Source organism: Mesoplodon mirus (assembly GCF_964341445.2).
Source record: "Mesoplodon mirus genome assembly, chromosome: 5".
NCBI classification, from domain to species: Eukaryota; Metazoa; Chordata; class Mammalia; order Artiodactyla; family Ziphiidae; genus Mesoplodon; species Mesoplodon mirus.
Genome location: NC_138980.1, coordinates 124278135 through 124296958, shown reverse-complemented (window position 1 = coordinate 124296958; position 18824 = coordinate 124278135). Strand labels below are relative to the sequence as shown.

Genomic DNA, 18824 nt, shown 5'->3' with positions numbered 1-18824 from the left:
TTTTAGAGTTGGGAATAGTGTAAGCATAAGAATGCTTTCAGTATCGAGGAAGACTTTCACTTGAAGTTGCTTTTTAAATATAAGGAAATTCACTACTACACAACAGAGGTAGGACTGTTCCAGGTGTGGTTCAGGGCTCTGGCTCCACTTCTCTGAAATTCACTTGGTTCTTATATCCTTCATGTGTTTTGTCATTAGACTACCTCCCCTGCATGACTATAGGACATTTGCAGAAGTTCTATATGTCACATTTAGGCATGATAATGTCTAAAAATAGAAATGAGACTTTTGTTCTTCATTCATATTTTCAGAAGTGAGGAAACCATTCCCAAAAGCTCTCTAGAAGTGTGTTCCCTTCACATATTATTGGCCAGAATTGTGTAACATGTCTATGCCCAAAACCAATCCCTGGAAAGGGGAATGGGATTATATGACTGGTTTGGACCAATCAAGATGTACTGAGGCCAACCCCTAAAGCATGTGGCCATGTGAAAAAGCCATGTGAAAAATGGTGGTTGCTGGCTCACTGCAGGGGTCAGGGGTCAGAGTAGGCATCTCTCTCTCTGGCAGCAGGAGGAAGATGGTGGTGGAGCCATCTGGGAGAAAACATGTGGGCTGCTGCTGCCATGGAATTTCAGTACCAATAATGGCAGAATGGACTGGATGCATTCTCCTGAGGCCCAACAAGCTTCAGATCTACGTTTGAATGGATGCAACCTTGAAAGAAATGACTAGTAAAAGAAGTCTACCCAGAACCTAGAAAGAGGGGCATATACTTCAATGTTGTAATTGTTTTTACAGATCTTAAAAGACCTGGCCATCAAGTAAAAAAGATTGGTAGTGTCATGTCTAGCAGAAAGGGAACTTATGATTCATGAAGCTGCAGTCACAGAAGTTCAAAATAGGAGGTTATTTGGATATAGCAAAAACTCCTCCAAATCAGACACTACCCCCTTCAGGGCACATGAGACCATATAACATTTTATTTACTATCTCTTGAATTTATTTTTCACTCATGATTAATATAATAATTATTATATTATATTATTAATGTAATAGTCATAATAATGACTACTACCATTAAGGCTTTAAACTCTAAACAAATTATACATTTGGTTGTGTGATGGTATGAATTTTAATAGAATTCCAAGCCCTTCTGTAAAATACAAAGAAAAGTACTTAGTAGTCTGTGTAAAACTGTGTTGTTGAATGTATGTGTGCAGTTAAAAAACTGGTGGATCCCTGAATAAAATCAGGGTTCTTTAAGGAGGGATTAAGATGTGTATGTGTGTGTGGAAGTCGGATTGGATGTTGGTAAGGCAATCAGCAGAGTTGGATAGAAGGTTGATTTGGTGCCTTTTCAAATAGGATTGGTCAATCCTTATAGTTTCCTATTGCTTACAAATATTTTTAAGCTTGTTTTTTATTTTTCTTCAAGTAAAATAAGAATCGTGACTGATAATTCCAACATCTGAAGTCTTTTTTTAAGGAAAGACTGAGGTTTCTTCTGTTACATCTGCTGGCTCTCCTTCATGGTGCCATCCTTCCTCGTGTGTTCAGTTGTGTGCTTCTGATTTCCATTAAAAACTTATTTGAGGGAATTGTTTTGAAGGCTAGGAAGAAGGAGAGCTCCTCCAAAAAGTATGTGCATTTCCTTTTGCCAGTGCCCTGGGAAACTACCAGCCCAATATTAAATTGAATTCACAGTTTAAAGAAAATTTGGAAATTTTTTACTTTTAAGTAAAACATTCTAAAGCACAGAGCCCCCTCATCAAAGCTTGCTCGGGACTAAGAGTACTACTGGTTGGAATGAACATCTTTGTGTATATTAAATTTGCACGGATTAAGGCAGGATTAGAGTTTAGGCAGTGACCTTAAGCTAGGAGCTAAAATTGTCAGGAAAGGTGCAGAATGACCTGGAGGTCTGAACATGAAATCGACATTTAAAACTAGTGGGTAGGGCTTCCCTGGTGGTGCAGTGGTTGGAGTCTGCCTGCCGATGCAGGGGACGCGGGTTCGTGCCCCGGTCCGGGAAGATCCCACATGCCACGGAGCGGCTGGGCCCGTGAGCCATGGCCGCTGAGCCTGCGCATCCGGAGCCTGTGCTCCGCAACGGGAGAGGCCACAACAGTGAGAGGCCCACATACTGCTAAACAAACAAACAAACAAACAAAAAACTAGTGGGTGATATAGCACAGGGAACTATATTCAATATCTTGTAATAACCTGTAATAGAAAAGAATCTGAAAAAGAACATATATACATGTACACGAATCACAAACATATATACATGTACACCTGGAACTAACACAACATTGTAAATTAACTATACTTCAATTAAAAAAAAGTAATGGGTGAAATAACCTGTTGGGGTGAGATTTAAAGCTGTAGGTTTTAGGGAGAAGGGATGAAGAATGTTTTGAAGCAGCAATGAGGAACAAGAAAGACATCACCTTCCTACCTCCTGATGGTGATATAAGAACTGGAGAAGGAAAAAACAGCCATCACTTGAGAGGGCTGCAGGGGAGCAGCCTCCTAGGGGGAGAACGAGGCTTCCATGAGAGCCTGAAGTGAAGGGAACATTCAGAGAAGAGGCTGAGGATAAAGGACATTTTGCTAATGGTGGATTGTGCGTTCCATAAGGCCTAGTCAAGGGTTTCAGGAATTGGGTAGGGAGAAAAGGACAAAATACAGGATGTGCTGAGCCTTATGAGCTTTAGGATGTAGGGGAGAGAAGTGCACTTGGAATTCTGGGGCTGCTTGTGACAGGCTTTAAGGGCTTAATGAGATTAATATTAGGTTCAAGACACAGAGTGTTGGGAAAGCTCTGAGTATTGGGCGGTGAGAAGGGTGGGTGTCTGTGCCTCGCTCTTGATTCCTGATCATGAAAGTAAGGAAAGGTGTGGCCATGCTGCAAGGGTGTGAGGCTCTCTCTAGACCCCAGTTCTGGAAGCTAGGTGTTACTTTGAGCTTGCAGGGGCATCATATAGAACTAGCGCTCCATGGCACAGCCTTTGGAAAACGTTGCTCTGGTTACTAAAAGGGGAAAGGGGACTAATATTTATTCTTTGGCCACTATGTGCTAGGCACTGTGCTTCTTGAATATGGTATCAAATTTAATCACCATGGCTTCTGTACTTAGTATGAATTAACTGTATTGAACCCATTTTGTATATGTGAGGACAGATCTTTGATGCTCCTTAGGTGTCTTTATTAGCTTGCTTTCTAGCATCACAAGCACCCACTACACAGAGGAATAAAATTCCTGATTTGTAGGTGTGTAGTGACTTTAGAACACTGGGATTCTGTGGGGACAAGGCACGTGTCCCCTTTACCCTTTATCAGCTCCTGCAAGGCAAGTGTTTTAAGGAGAGAAACATATCCTTATAATGGAGGCATGAAGAAGACTGTTCTGAGTGCCTGATCCAATAGGCCTGGGGCCAAGGGATGCACCAGGTGAGACCCAGTAAGGAGGACGGCCCTGGAGGGCAAGCCAAGGAACCTCTGCACACCATCACTGTGAGCAAATGTGTGTTGTGCTCCAGAGACACAACATGAAAATACTTTCCTCCAACACAACCTGGTCTTAAATTAGCCATTTCCTGCAAACACACAATCAGGAATTTTCCTGTAGGAGCTATTATCTTCAAGTTCATCAAGACATGAAAACTCAGCAGCAAGAAAATTTATACACTCCTTTAAATATCTTCCATGGGCAGCACAGGGGAATGATTTAAAGGAGAGAGAGCATAACACAGAGCCTGTTGATCATTTTTAAGATTTGTTTCATAGTTTTCTGAACTATCACTGGAGAAATAATCCATTATACTGTGACATTTGGGGGGAAGTTCTCAAGAGGTTATCCACTTGGGAACCCAATGAATTTCCAGCACATTTTGCAGTTGAGAGCTCAGAATTATATATATATATACACATATAATATGTAGGCGATCTGGGAAGATTTATGATTTTTAAAAATTTAAAAATTTTATTTCCAATGCTGGATTTATAGGCACTCCCATAAGGCATATTTTCCTTCTCATGGTAACAACAATAATTTTAGCCTACATAATTAAATAATTTGTTAATGTAGAAGGATCCATGGTATACAAATGAGTATGATCTTCAGGTTGCCTGACCACTTTTCAGCAGCACACATGGTAGCAAACTGCAGTCTTTTTTTTTTTACATCTTTATTGGAGTCTAATTGCTTTACAATGGTGTGTTACTTTCTGCTTTATAACAAAGTGAATCAGCTGTACATATACATATATCCCCATATCTCCTCCTTCTTGCGTCTCCCTCCCACCCTCCCTATCCCACCCCTCTAGGTGGTCACAAAGCACTGAGCTGATCTCCCTGTGCTATGCAGCTGCTTCCCACTAGCTATCTGTTTTACATTTGGTAGTGTATGTCCATGCCACTCTCTTCGTCCCAGCTTACCCTTCCCCCTCCTCGTGTCCTCAAGTCCATTCTCTACGTCTGTGTCTTTATTCCTGTCCTGCCCCTAGGTTCTTCAGAACCTATTTTTTTTTTAGATTCCATATATATGTGTTAGCATACGGTATTTGTTTTTCTCTTTCTGACTTACTTCACTCTGTATGACAGACTCTAGGTCCTCACTACAAATAACTCAATTTCGTTTCTTTTAATGGGTGAGTAATATTCCATTGTGTATATGTACCACATCTTCTTTATCCATTCATCTGTTGATGGACACTTAGGTTGCTTCCATGTCCTGGCTATTGTAAATAGAGCTGTGATGAACATTTTGGTACATGACTCTTTTTGAATTGTGGTTTTCTCAGGGTATATGCCCAGAAGCAAACTGCGAAGTCTTTAACCAAAACAAGACCCAGTCAGGCTTTCAAAGAGCAGTGCAGCAAGTGTAGGTTCCATGGGACACGGGAATCATAATTTAAATTCTAGAGTGCCCAAAATGGAGAGAAGGGAAAGTTACAGGCCAAGGATTGTATTTTCTTCCTTCCATAGTATCAGGCATAGTGGCACAAACCAAGCCGGAAAGCTCACATTGCAACACTGATCAGGGTGAACCGCCTCATTCCCACCACCCTCTCTGGGCAGCAGGCTGCCCAAGGTGCCAGATACCTCCTTCTCCCCGTACATGTACATGTAATATTTATATTTATACCCACACGTCCGTCCATTCAATCATCCAGGCATATTTACACGAATAGAACACACTGGGAGATAGTGAGAGAGAGAGAGAGAGAGAGAGAGTGAGAGAGAGAGAGTGTGTGTGTGTGTGTCTGTGTGTGTGTGTGACCCACGGCAGCCTGCATAGGCACTGCGCTTTGTCTCGCTTCGGGGCACCCGTCATCCGAGCAGTGATCGCGGGGAAGGCACCTGCCTGTGCGGCCGCTTCCCACCCGGCTTGGGTTCCGCGTGAGCGCGGAGCTGGCTGGGTCGGGGACTAGGGGAGGCCCCCTTCCCGCAGCGTCTAGGTGGCAGCGCGGGAGGTGGTGCTGAGGGGGCTGTGAGCGTGGGAAGGAGGAAGGGGCGGCGGCGCCAGGCCCGCGGGGGGCAACGCCCTCTCTTGCCGCTGCGAGGTGGCCACGCCAGCCTTGGGTGTGGCCTCTTCGAGGCAGGTTTCTCCCGAGCCGCTGAACCCAACCGCTTTGAAATGGGGGAAGCTCCAGCTGGGGTCTCCAGCACTGCGAGGGGCGAAATGTTCCTAAAAATACAAAATTCCCTTGGCTATTTAAAAAGAAAATTTTATAAGGTAGTTTCCCCCCAAAAGGCCATTTCAAATGTCTGCTTGGGAGTCCGGCTATCTGGCCCTACTTGGCATTGGGGTGACGCGAGGCGCCAGGCAAAGTTTCCACCTGTCTGCTCCTGCTGCGCCCCAAGGCTTGCCTCGACTTGTCTGTCAGCGTGGCGGTGGGGAGGAGGAATAGGCAACCTCGCCCAGCCTGGGGGCTCCCAGGAAGCCGAGTCAAAGTTAACAGGTCAGCCCCAGGCCCAGAAATAGGAGGCAAATCCTTTTGCCCCTGGCACTAGCCGGGTCCAGCACTCAGAATTCCTTGTTGTCCCACGGGACAGACTCGAAGCGCCGCCCGCGGGTGCGCAATGCATAGTCACACCCAGTGACTAATTAAGAACTGGGGCCCTTTCCATCATTCTGTTGCGAACTCGGAGCCCTGACTTCTCCAAAAGTACCAGCGACTTGAGGGTGGCCCTACCCACCCCCATCCCGCGCAGCTGCAGCGCCTCGCACCCAGACTTCCCGGGGCGCGTCAGCCCACCCCGCAGCAAATCATGCGTAGCTCGCGCCTCCCACGCGCGCAGTGACTCCCTCCCTGCGCGCCGCTAGTACTCGCGCCACGCCGTCTCCGGGCACTGCAGCACCGCGGGGGCGGAGGCGAGGCGGCGGCGGCGGAGGAGGTCCGCAGAGTGCGAGCCCCGAGCCACTTTCTCGCCCCTCCTCTCGCCGCTGACCCGCTCGGAGGAGTCACCACTCCGTGCGCTGCAGGAGAGAGCGGCAGAAGGAGGCGGCCCCGAGGAGCGAGCCCGAGCGGCGGCCGCCGCTGAAGCGCTGACACCATCCTGGGCAGGGGGTCCCCGGCGACTGGAGCGGTGAGTGAGGGACCCCGGCAGCGTTGGCGGGTTTTCCCTACGCTACTTTATTTCCTTTCCGGACCCGCTGGCCGGGCGCTGCAGCCTGGGGAACTTTTCGTAGCTTTTTAGAAGAGCAACTTTGCCCCACCTGCCCCCGGGGAAGGGGTTGCAGGTGCCAGGTGCTGCCCGGCCGGGCGCCTTCGCTGGAGCAGGACCGAGGAAGTCTGGGGTAAAGCAGATGGAGTGACCCCCGGTTGCCCGGGGTAGGTCAGGGGATGCGGGTGCACTTTATCCCAGATCCCCGGGGGAGGCAGGTAGGCAGCCGCGGGGATGTGGGGGCCACGCTCGCCTTCTGTAGGGACCTCCACCATCCTTTGCTTGCGTGGTTCGACGGTCAGGGGGAGGCTGATTTAAAACAAGCAGCTCCTAAACCCTGGCCGGCTACGCGACCTGTATCCCCACCCAGCCTTGGGCTCAACTTTTAGCCGGGAATCCCTTTGCAGACGTGTGGGTGGCGGGAGGGCGAAAGCAGCCGCAGTAGGCTCTGCGGGAGCCTAAAAGAAACATCGGGGATTTAAAAACTATTCCACATAAATCCCCGAAGCCCCTGCCTAGCGTCTACGAGAGCACAAGCGAGGGATGGAGAGCAGGGAAACCCGCGGGGCTGTTTGTGAGTGTCTGCGCTTGCCTGCATTACGCCTTCATTCAGTAATAACCTATTGACCGCCTACTGTGGCCAGGCACAGCGAAATAGACTCACTGGCTTGAGGCTCAGCTGGGAGAGGGGCCATCACCCGTAAACTAACTATCCAAGTGATTTCAGGTGGTGAGGAGGGCTGTGGAGGTGATCACCCAACCCAATTGACCCTTTCTCTTGGCGGGCTCTTTCCCCTCCTCCTGGGTTCTAGAACTGGGAAGACTTTTTTCTCGAGTGCCTAGGGGACCGCCCCGGGCTGGGCCCACTAGGACTGCGGAATATGGTGATGAACTTGGCAGGGGGCAGCAGGCACCTCGCCGCAGATGCAGAACTCAGAGCCTTAGTGTGGGCGTGCGGGGACCTTAAGCGCCCGGCGCGCGGAGGCGGAGAGGGAGGGCTGAGTCCCAGGGGCTGGAGGTGCTGCCTGGAAGGCTGGAGCCGGGGTCGGGGGGAGGTGGAGCGTGGGTGGTGGGGTAGGGGAGGGCGTTAGCGTCAACGGCTACGTGTGCGAGTGATGCAAATGCAGACCCGGGGGCGGGGGCGGGGGCGGAGGATGGGGAGGCGCCGGAGTCTCGGTCCGGGAGCGCGCGCGTGTGCGTCAAAGGCTCTCGGGTGATGGATGCCCTGCAGCGCACCCGGCACGGACAGCCGCGACCCGGCGCGGCGTGGGGGTGGGGACGGGAGGGCAGGGCGGGACCCGGCAGACTGCTGCGGGGGCGGGCGGCGGCGGCGGCGGCGGCGCCGGGCGGCTACCGAAGCCCCGCCGGGCCGGGGCTGCGGGTGGGCAGGAGGCTCCGCAGTGCGCCGCAGTGCCGGGAAGGCGCCGCAGCGGCCGGGCGCTCCCCGGGGGACCGAAAAGATGGGGCGTCTTTCAGGGCGCCACCACAGGAATTCCCTGATGGTCTCCCCTCTCCTTGGACCTCCTCCCTTCATTCTTAGCTGACTGACAGCGCTAGAAAGAAAGTTGTTTCAGTTTATTTATTTTTATTTATTTATTTTTTTGCGGTACGCGGGCCTCTCACTGTTGTGGCCTCTCCCGTTGCGGAGCACAGGCTCCGGATGCGCAGGCTCAGCGGCCATGGCTCACGGGCCTAGCCGCTCCGTGGCATGTGGGATCCTCCCGGACTGGGACATGAACCCGTATCCCCTGCATCGGCAGGCGGACTCTCAACCACTGCGCCACCAGGGAAGCCCGTTTCAGTTTAATTCTGATCCTTAATCCTGGAGGAGGATTTGGCATTAATCTCTTTGACATCCACTCATTTTCAGTGGCACGTTCCGAAAGGCCTCGTGCTCGCGGCAAGTTTTCATGTGAAAGCTTCGATGTTGAGGTTCTTGAGATATCGTAAGGCTAATCCATTCCTTCGCCATTCTTCAGGAGTTTTGTCAGGAGGCCTGGCCTCTAAGTGGAGCTGAGAAAGGCTTGCAAAACGATGTGTCGCATTCCTCCTTTATAACCTAAAAATATGTTAAAAACAGTACTACAAATGCATTCCGTGGTAGAGAATAAAAAGCCCAATCCATGTTTCATTCTATATATTAACAAAAAAGAAGGACCCTACTTTCTGGAAACCTAATGGCAGAGGTTTTTCTACTGGTTTTCCTGAATGAGCCTAAGTCTGCCGTACGTGTGGCAAAGGGAACGCAGGGGGATAGTGGGGTGGGGTTAAGGGAGGAAGGAGGAAAAGCAGTTATTAAAGAGCCCACAGACAAAGATCCTGGTCTCATTTTCCCAAGTATTATGTTATGTCACCTTAGGTTATGGGCAAGTGACTTACCCTCTTGGGTTCATCCTCCCTGTTTGAGAAATGTGAAAAATAGCTGAGACTAGCTCTTATTAAAAAGTTGTTTTGGGGACAAAAGAGTCTCAGAGAGTTTTGGACATACAGATTCTCTATGAATGGAAAATATTATGAAACAAAGTCCCTTTAAGGAGAAAGAAAACACTTATCTTTTAAAAAAAATTCTGGAGACTTCCTTGGGCACTGTTCCTTTAATGAAACTTGGCCTTCAATGCCAGCAAATGCAGACAATAGACTTTTCCTAGCAGTCTAATATAAAATCAAATGCCATTAGCTGCTGGCTGTCTGGAGAAGGTGGGTGGGGGAGAAGCTCTGGATTACATCTGAATGTTTTTGGTGATGTGGTAGAGAAATCAAATTTATTTTTCATGACCCAGTGACATTTAAAAGTAGCTTCTCTGGTGTGAGCGGCAGACTAGCTGACAAGCTTTTAGGTAAAAATCCTACTCATTATTAATGCTGTCATATTCCGTAAGTGTGGAAGGTCCCTCAGAGAACAGGATGCAGTTTCCACCCTCAAGGCGATTACCGCAAAAGGCATCAAAATCTGCAGTATATTACGTGACCACGAGTACCAGAAAATCCATTTCCTATAATTAGGGATATTAGCTCTTCTTCTGAGGGAAACTTGTTGATGACATATTTCATGAATGAAAACATCTGATGTGTCAAAATGCCTTCCTAAGCAGATCACTATGTTGTTTTTCATGTTACTCATGATGGTAGATTTCTGTGGACTAAAAGTTAAAATGTCCTTTTTATTTTCTGTGGCTGCATCAGGGGAAGATCTGTGATTCACCAGTGCTTCTTGGCTCTATGATGCTGAAGTTTCGGTCTGAGCCATGGTTTACAACATGTATATCATTGCTCGTTTAACACAAACTCATCATTTAGATGAAGTCTGTTTGTAAACCTAGGAGAGGCAGTTCCTCACCCCCAGCCCGCTCATGCAGTTTTGGTCCAACGTTGATAAATTATTTTGGGTTTTGCTTTTTAAATTCCAGCTCTATTGAGCAGCCATTGCAAAATGTTGCAGTGGACAGAACTCGAAGCTTCTTTCTTTTTGACACAGCTGAAATAACAATGGAAGATGAAGTTACTGTTTTAATTCTGGCTGAAAAGATGTAAGAGGGTATAAAGACACCATTTAGTTTTATCACAAACACCCCTTGTAATTAGGAAGGGTCAGTAGTGGTTGCATATCACGATGGCTTCCCTTATTGGGACGAAGTGAACAAAATGAAATGGATGGAGGGGGTGAATTGGATGGTTTGGTCCTTTCTGGTGCTAATATTCTTTTCCTCTGTGAAATACAGAAATATATGATGAGTTATAGTTTAAATTTGAACTTTTCTTATAAATAGAATATAAGAAATGTTTTTGATTAACTCATACTGAAATTTTACATGGGGCTATGGGCTTTGTTTTTGTAGCGTAATTAGTCTATTAGATTTTGTATTATGCCATGAGGGGTATGAGTTAAATGTTTTTAAAAGACCAAATTTGAAAAATAATAATCTCAGCTTGACATAAAGTGGATATTCAGATCAATTTAATGTGACAACATTGTAAATGTTTTCTCTTGACTACCTAATGCACACCATGCCTGCTGTATCTTTTCCTGTGAACCGTATGTAATAGAAATGATTAAGACCAGACACTGAGAACTATATTGATGGCTTTTAGTCTTCTTATAGCACTTGGGCCCTCTTACAGTTCAAGAGCACAATGAGATTTATGACAAGTTAGACTAAGTGCTTTCTCCTGTCATTTGCCACTGTTTGAAAATCTTATGAACTAGAATCCTAGAATAGCTTAATAGATCAGGGCTCTCAAATAGTCATGTGTATCATACTTTCCAGGGGAGCTTGTTCAAATGGAGGTCTCTGAGCCCCATCCTAGACATTCTAAATGAGTGGTTTCATGGGTGGGCCCGGAGTATGCTGTTTATCAGGCTCTGCCATGTGGGTTGGATGCTGTCGTTTGGGGACCACAGTTGTAGGAACACTTGAACTAGTACTGGGCAGTGCAGCAAGGACCCAGAATGCATGGGCTTTCTAAGCTCTGTTGTTCTCTTTGATATTTGTGGACTATCTACCTGAAGCTCTCAGAGAAATCACATTCTAGCTGACAAGGAGGATTCAAGATGGCTAACTTCTTTGGTAAGTCAGAGGCAGAGTGAGTGAGGCAGGGGTTTGGGAAGGACTCTGTGGAGACAGATGGGCCTAGGCAGAGCAAGCATCGTATGTAACCGGTCAGTCCAGTGGCATAAAGACTGAAAACCTTAGCCTTCACAGCCTTCAGGGCTCTAGGGGGTCTGGCCCCAGCTCACCTCCGTAACCTCATGTTACATAACCCCCAAAGCTCTCCCATCCTAGCAACTTCAAACATCAGTCTTCAGCTCCCATGGCAACCTTATCACCTGCTCCAACATGCCTTTGTCACGTTAATGCTTTATGTAACTCAGATTTTAGTCCAGTCTTCTCTTTCTGGGGAAGCCTCCCAAACCTCTTTTGTGAGGTTAAAATTCCCTCTCCCATCACAGTGTACTTTTCCTTATATATAAGGTTGTCAGAGAAAAAGAGAATGTTCAGTTAAATCTGAATTCACTTTTAACATAAATGTCTCAAATATTGCATGAGACATATTTATATTAAAACATGATTTACTGTTTATATGAAATTTAAATTTATCTGGGCATCCTGTATTTTTATTTGCTAAATCTGGCAACTCTGCTTATAAAGCTCATTAATTTTACCATTTCCCTTTTTTAAAAAAATGAGATTCTTTCATTAATATCTATCTCTCCTGACTAAACCGTTAAGCTCCAGGAGGCCAAGGACAGGATTAGAGGGAGGTGGCTGTTTGGTTTTGCTGTTTTCTCCCCAGTGTCTAAAGAGCTCAGTAAATGCTGTCAGATGAATTAATGAGCTGTTTGAGAAAAATGGTGTAACCATAGACAAGTTTCTTAACCTCTCAGAGCCTTAATTTCTCCAGCTGTGAAAAGGTCATTTTTATATCCACTTCTTAGGATTGTGTGTGAAAGTTAAATAGGGAAAATATACATAAAGCGCCTAGCATGTTGCTTTGTAGGCACTGTGCATTAAAAGGTGCCTTTTCTCTTCTCCTAACGTTTGTCTTGTAAAGTGAAAGGATTCCATTTTAATGTAGGAAATCTACTTCCTTTTTATTATAATGCAATCCTGAATGCTTCTGGAATATTTACCAAATGCACAGTACTCTGGAGATTCAGCTATGCAGTTATAGCGGTGCACCCATCTGTGGAATGGTGACTCCTGAGGCTGGCTTCATGGGCCTGTGGCATGTGCAGTCACACAGGGTCTCACACTTGGAAGGGCCTTTTGTTTGATTTATGCTCTGCCTTCACCTTTTGAAATTCGTTGAACAAGGTCCCCCGTTTTCCTTTTGCATTGGACCTTGCCAGTTATGTTGTGGATCCTGGTAACCTATGCACATTTGCATTTAGCACATGCATCGGGAGCATTATATTTCGTCTTCATAATGACCCTGGCAGCTCTCATTACTCAGAGAACTTGTGATTTTCCCCAGATACGTGGCTTATAATTGACTGAACCAATGTCCTTTGCACTGTCTTCACCTGATTACGACCACCCCATGTGTCCACACCTTTGACTGAGCATCAGAAACTTTGGAAGAACTAGCCTTAGGTCTCCTATTCTTAGGTCACCTCCGTGGGCCTTCCCTCCCCATAGCTGCTCCTGCGATTGCTGAAACAGGATCTTGAAGTTTCAGGTCTGCCTTTGTAGGAAAATCAGGACCACCAGCAGTTGTTTTAGATACTATCTCCTCCAATATTCAGGTTTTTAAATCTGCAGGTTCACCCAAGATAAATAGTGATCTTGGAAGGTTGAAATTTTACTAAGAGAAATATCCGAGATGTTTGTTCTTTGCTCTAAATTACTCAGATGAGTCACATAGCACTGGAGCCTCTGCAGGAGGGAACAGCCATGCATTTTGGCAATGGGTAGAGAAGGTGACCCACTTTGTCATTTCAAGCTCTGACTAGCCTGTTTTAAAATATACTCATCTTAATATTACTTTTTAATAGTTCTAAGCATGCCCTGTTTTTCTTTATGACATTTTTGTGCTTATGTGTGTTTGTAGTTAAGAAGTGACTCCAGTGATTCCATGGGGCCATTCTCAAGTTTGCCCTCATACTGTTATTATTTTTAACACGTGACAGCATGCCCCCAGTTCTTGCACATTAAACACAGAAGGAGCTGCATTGAACACACAAATAATTTAAGCATAAAGATTATTATTTTTGGAAGTATCCAATTAAATCTGCAGCCTGGGTTTCCTATTGGCCACATCAGTGTAGAGGTAGAATTATAGACCCACAGTAGCCTCTACAGTCATTTCTCCAGTTCTGTTCCTCCCCCAGTTGTGGATTCCCAGCCTTCTTTAAAGATTTCTCACTGTTTCTTTGATTCCTCACTGTTTCTTTGGATCCTTAGGGGTCACTCCTGCAGTCCTTGTCCCTAGTTCCCTGCAGCAACATCACTACAGTGCTGCCAAACCTGCTTCCCTTTGCCCAGGACGTCCTGGCTCCAGTACTGTAGACTCTGCTGATGCCACCATGCACTCTTAATGTCCCTGGGGAGCTTAGAGAATGTGTGAATGCTGGGGGGCTGGTGAAAGGACACTTCAAGTGACACAGTGTCCTGTATTCACATTTACTTGTCCCTGCTGATGCTGGCCCATTGTCCTAGGATTATAAATAGTGGGTCTGAAATTGCCTTTCGCTTGGGGTGAGCCCTTTCCTGGGAGACGTCTTAGTCCCTCCCTTTTAGACATACTAAGAGGTATCAGAATATTCAGATAAATCATCAGAACTTTGGAAGGATGTTCATGGCATCATTATTTGCAATAGTGAAAAATTAGAAACAACCTAAGTGCTCATCAGAGGATGTTTACATCAGTTACAGTGCATTTAAATAATGAAATATTACACAGCCATTGAAACGAATGAGGTGAAGCTATACGTACTGGAACTATTTTGAAGATATGTTATTAGTTAAAAATAGAGAAGTTTATTAACCAGAATATTTGTTATGTCTCTATTAAAAAATTAAGGTACGTTAAAAAGTCTGGAAGGATGAAGACCAAACTATTTGGGGTAAAAGATGGAGAGGACCTGACACTTTTACTTGATACATTTCTCAATCATTTGAGTTTTCAACAATAAGCACATATTACTTTTATAATTAAGGCATCAGTAAAGGTGGTGAAAGTTAATTTCAAGATGTCCCTGTGATGCTATTTCTCAAATGTATTTAATAAATATAAATATGTCTCAATTAATTTTTAAGTGGTAGAAAGCAATGCCAGTTTCTCCTGTGGATACTTTTCTAGTCCATAATATCAGTAAGGTAATCAAAGTTGTGAGAACATAAATTAGTTATGTTCCATAAAAACTATTTTCATTTTGAATGAAAAAAGGCAGATACCTATAAACGTTTGATACAATGGCCCTTGAGAATGACTGCTCATTGCTGACCTAGGTTGTTAAAGCTGAGGACCTCCCTCCTCCCGCCACCTCTGTTCTCAGTAAGTCTTACGTGTCCAATAGCTGTCATAAGCCTATATTAATAGGCTGCATGTTTTGTTTTGAGGGACATTATTTATTCTACTGTGACTGTGTATTTGATGGGACTGGAGACTGGCAGTTTTTTGTTTGTTTGTTTGTTTTTTTCTGTGGTACGCAGGCCTCTCACTGTTGTGGCCTCTCCCGTTGCGGAGCACAGGCTCCGGACGCGCAGGCTCAGCGGCCATGGCTCACGGGCCCAGCCGCTCCGCGGCATGTGGGATCTTCCCGGACCAGGGCACGAACCCGTGTCCCCTGCATCGGCAGGCGAACTCTCAACCACTGCGCCACCAGGGAAGCCCAATTGACAGTTCTTTTATCTTCTCTTCTCGTGGACCTGGAATGTCTTCCCTCCCACCACCTCTCCTCCTCCCCTTCCCAACATCTGCACATTGGTCCATGGAAAAGGCTCCTACCCGTCCTCCAAGCCTCAGCTTAAAACTCACTTTTCATGACCCTCCATGGCAGAGTTCGGGCCCCTTTCTCTGACTCTCCCAGTCCCCTTGCAGCCACACTGAAGGAGTGCTTTTCACGCTGTGTTATTGTGGCCTCTCTACAGGAGCTTTCCTGAGTCCCTTGGCTCAGGAGTCCCTAGACTGAGTCCCTTGAACTTCAAGGGAAGAGGCCAAGTCACTGGGATCTTTGTAACGCCTGGCGCTGGACACATAGAGGCTAAAACCCTTTTAAATTATTTTAAAATCTTTTTTATGGCAGTGTAATACACAGAGAGAAAAGTGCACATATTAAAAGCGAATAGCTGAATTGATCTTTATAAACTGAGCGCATCTCTTTAACCAGCACCCAGATCATGAAGGAGATTATTCCCAGTGCCCCAGAAGCCCCTTGCATGTCCCTTCCAGTCATAACCCCTTCTGCTATCCTGACTTCAGTCCTCTGGAGGCGTCTAACACAGCTCTCCCTGTCCTGCCCAGATGCCCATTTTATTCATGCCCATCGTCTGGGAAACTGCTTGCCAGAGCCTTACCCCTGCCAGTGGACATGAGCATGTCATGGCTATGCTGTCTCTAGATGCCCAAACTCCCACTTCACAACATGCCATAGTCAGAGAAAATGGTCCCTAATTTGTTCCACACTACTAGCTACAGGACAGCTCTGCCTGTGACCCAAGTCTAGGTCCCTCATGGACAGTTCTGTCATTTGATCTCCACTTTCATCAGATTGGATAAGGTTCCTTCTGTTTCTAACGTGCTGAAATTTCATATGAATGTGTATAGAATTTAATGCTTTTAAGCCTCTGATTAATTACAAAATCATTTTTTTACATCTTTATTGAAGTATAATTGCTTTACAGTGGTGTGTTAGTTTCTGCTTTATAACAAAGTGAATCAGTTATACATATATGTTCCCATATCTCTTCCCTCTTGCGTCTCCCTCCCTCCCACCCTCCCTATCCCACCCCTCTAGGTGGTCACAAAGCACTGAGCTGGTTTCTGTTTCTTCTTGTGTCAGTTTTGGTAAGCTGCATTGAAAAAAAAATTTTTTTTTAATTTTATCCAGATTGTCAAATTTATTGCATAGTTACTTATAATCACTGCTTTGTTTTTATTTTGTGAACTCTGTGATTCTTGTATCTAATTGTATTTTCTTCATTGCTTTGACTAGTTAAAAGCTTAGTCAATTTTTTTGTGTAGATTCTAGAAACTTTATGGAGTCATGTGGTGTTATATGAAGATCTTAAAAAATATATATGAATTATTTGAAATGCATCCCTATGTCATTTGAACCTGTAATCATTGCCTGTGGTTATATGTAATTTAAAAAACTCATTATTTTTTCTATTTAACATTGAATAACCCTAAAAATTCAGAACATTAGTAAGTAGAGTGACAGATATATTTAATTACTTCTAAAAATGTCTAAATGTTAGAAGCCAAGTTTGTAGAAGATACCAGTTCCTTTGAAGGCAAAAATGTTGACAAAAATCAAATACCCATGAGCCTTCGGTGGGCCTACTGGTTATTTAATGCTATCCGTGTTTATAATCTGAAAGGGTAAATGAACCACGATTTGAATTTTGATGACGGGTTTTATTTTGTGACATCCATGGGCCTTAATCAATCCTCATTTCATCTCTGCCTGCCTTTACGTGAATCTGTCAGACTGTGGCAGACTTTACCTATTCTGTCCTTCAAGGTGATTGTAGGAGAGTGAGCTCCTGAGATACCTGTTGGTGTGGTTCGTGTAGGACTCTCCCAATTCCCAGTGACTCATACAGCTAGTGACTCAGCATTGTGTGTTTATATAGCACCAATTAACGTCTACCTTTTCCCTAGATCCCACCCAGTCCTTCTTTTTCCCAGTGTCCACCTGTTCCCTGTCCAGCATCATGAATTTCTCATTGACTTTTCTATTTCTCCTTTAACCATACTTGCCCCTACTGCCTGTGCTGGTGGGCAGGTATTTGCCAGACATTTATTACTATGTCATGCTGCCTTACCACCACTCTAAAAGTTAGTAACTGAAAGCAATGATCATTTCTTTTCACCCATGCATCTGTAGATTGGCTTGGGGCTGGCTGATCTAGGTTGCACTTTGCTGGGTTTTCTCTAAGTTGCAGATTAGGTTCAGGTTTTTAATCCTCCTTGGAACAATTGGCTATCCAGTTCATATGTTTTTGCATGGAGATGGCAGAAGTATGAGAAAGGTGAGTGGAAACTTGTGATGCCTCTTAAGGTAGGCTCTGAACCTTGTCCCTTCAGCCCACATTCCATTGACCAAAGACAGAATACACAGGACAGTTACATATAACAAAGCACTGGCTCACATACTGTACAACTTTCCAGTGTCTTAATAGATACCCATTTAGGTGAAAATTTTGTTTCTATTACTTTAAGCTGAGACCTTTTTTCTGTTTTATATATAAACACAAGTTTTTTTTTGTTTTTGTTTTTGTTTTTTTGCGGTACACGGGCCTCTCACTGTTGTGGCCTCTTGCATTGCGGAGCACAGGCTCCGGACGTGCAGGCTCAGTGGCCATGGCTCACGGGCCCAGCCGCTCTGTGGCATGTGGGATCTTCCCAGACCGGGGCACGAACCTGTGTCCCCTGCATCGGCAGGCGGACTCTCAACCACCACGCCAGGGAAGCCCAAACACAAGTATTTTTATATAGTTTTTATATACAGGAGTCAAACTGCTTATAAATCAAGGGAAGATTTTATTTTGTGTTTTTTTTTTGTGGTACGCAGGCCTCTCACTGTTCTGGCCTCTCCCATTGTGGAGCACAGGCTCTGGACACGCAGGCTCAGCGGCCATGGCTCACGGGCCCAGCCGCTCCGTGGCATGTGGGATCTTCCCAGACCGGGGCACGAACCTGTGTCCCCTGCATCGGCAGGTGGACTCTCAACCACTGCGCCACCAGGGAAGCCCTTTATTTTGTTTTATTTAAAATCTTACCAAGAGTTGTTCATCATTTCCAAACATCACATCACCAGTAGTAACAAAACACTAGTTGTGATATTTAAGTTGCTAATAAGCTCACCTATATTTGTCTTCATTGGTGGTTTTTGCATTCATGGTGATTCTACATTTAGAAGCAAGCATCTCTTGGGACTTCCCTGGTGGTCCAGTGGGTAAGATTCCATGCTCCCAATGCAGGGGGCCCTGGTTCGATCCCTGGCTGGGGAAATAGATCCTGCATGCATGCCACAACTAAAGATCCCGCATGCTGCAACTAAGACCTGGCACAGCCAATAAATAAATAAATAAATACTAAAAAAATAAAGAAAGAAGCAAGCATCTCTTGTCTTCATTTTATATTCTAAAGTTGTTACACTGGGACATTTACATATTTTTAAACATTATTATTTGTTTGATTTCGCCTTATTACTGTTAGGATATTATATAGGTATTTTAAATTTATGTGTGCAGATAGGTTATTTCATCTGAAAATTATTTAATAAGGCATTGCAAAATATATGGTGTTAGTAGGCGCTGTTGGACTGCTCTAAATTCTCTATATTAGCACTATGTGTAATAAGCCAATTTATATTCGGGGGTGGGAAGGGGCAGGTTGTAACACAGGGAGGGCTCTTCCATCTTAGCACCGTGCCTGAAGGGAACATGCGCCTTCTGTGACAGTTGTCACATTACTCTCTA

At 45.2% G+C, this 18824-nt stretch overlaps 1 protein-coding gene across 1 annotated transcript in view; it reads left to right on the top strand.

The window, feature by feature from the left end:
• Nucleotides 1–6160: 6160 nt before the first annotated feature.
• Nucleotides 6161–18824, top strand: part of SV2C (synaptic vesicle glycoprotein 2C) — a 215456-nt gene continuing 202792 nt past the window's right edge. The window contains exon 1 of the mRNA XM_082624126.1: nucleotides 6161–6597. The gene's annotated coding sequence lies outside the window, so the exon portion shown is untranslated. The remainder of the gene's footprint in view (nucleotides 6598–18824) is intronic.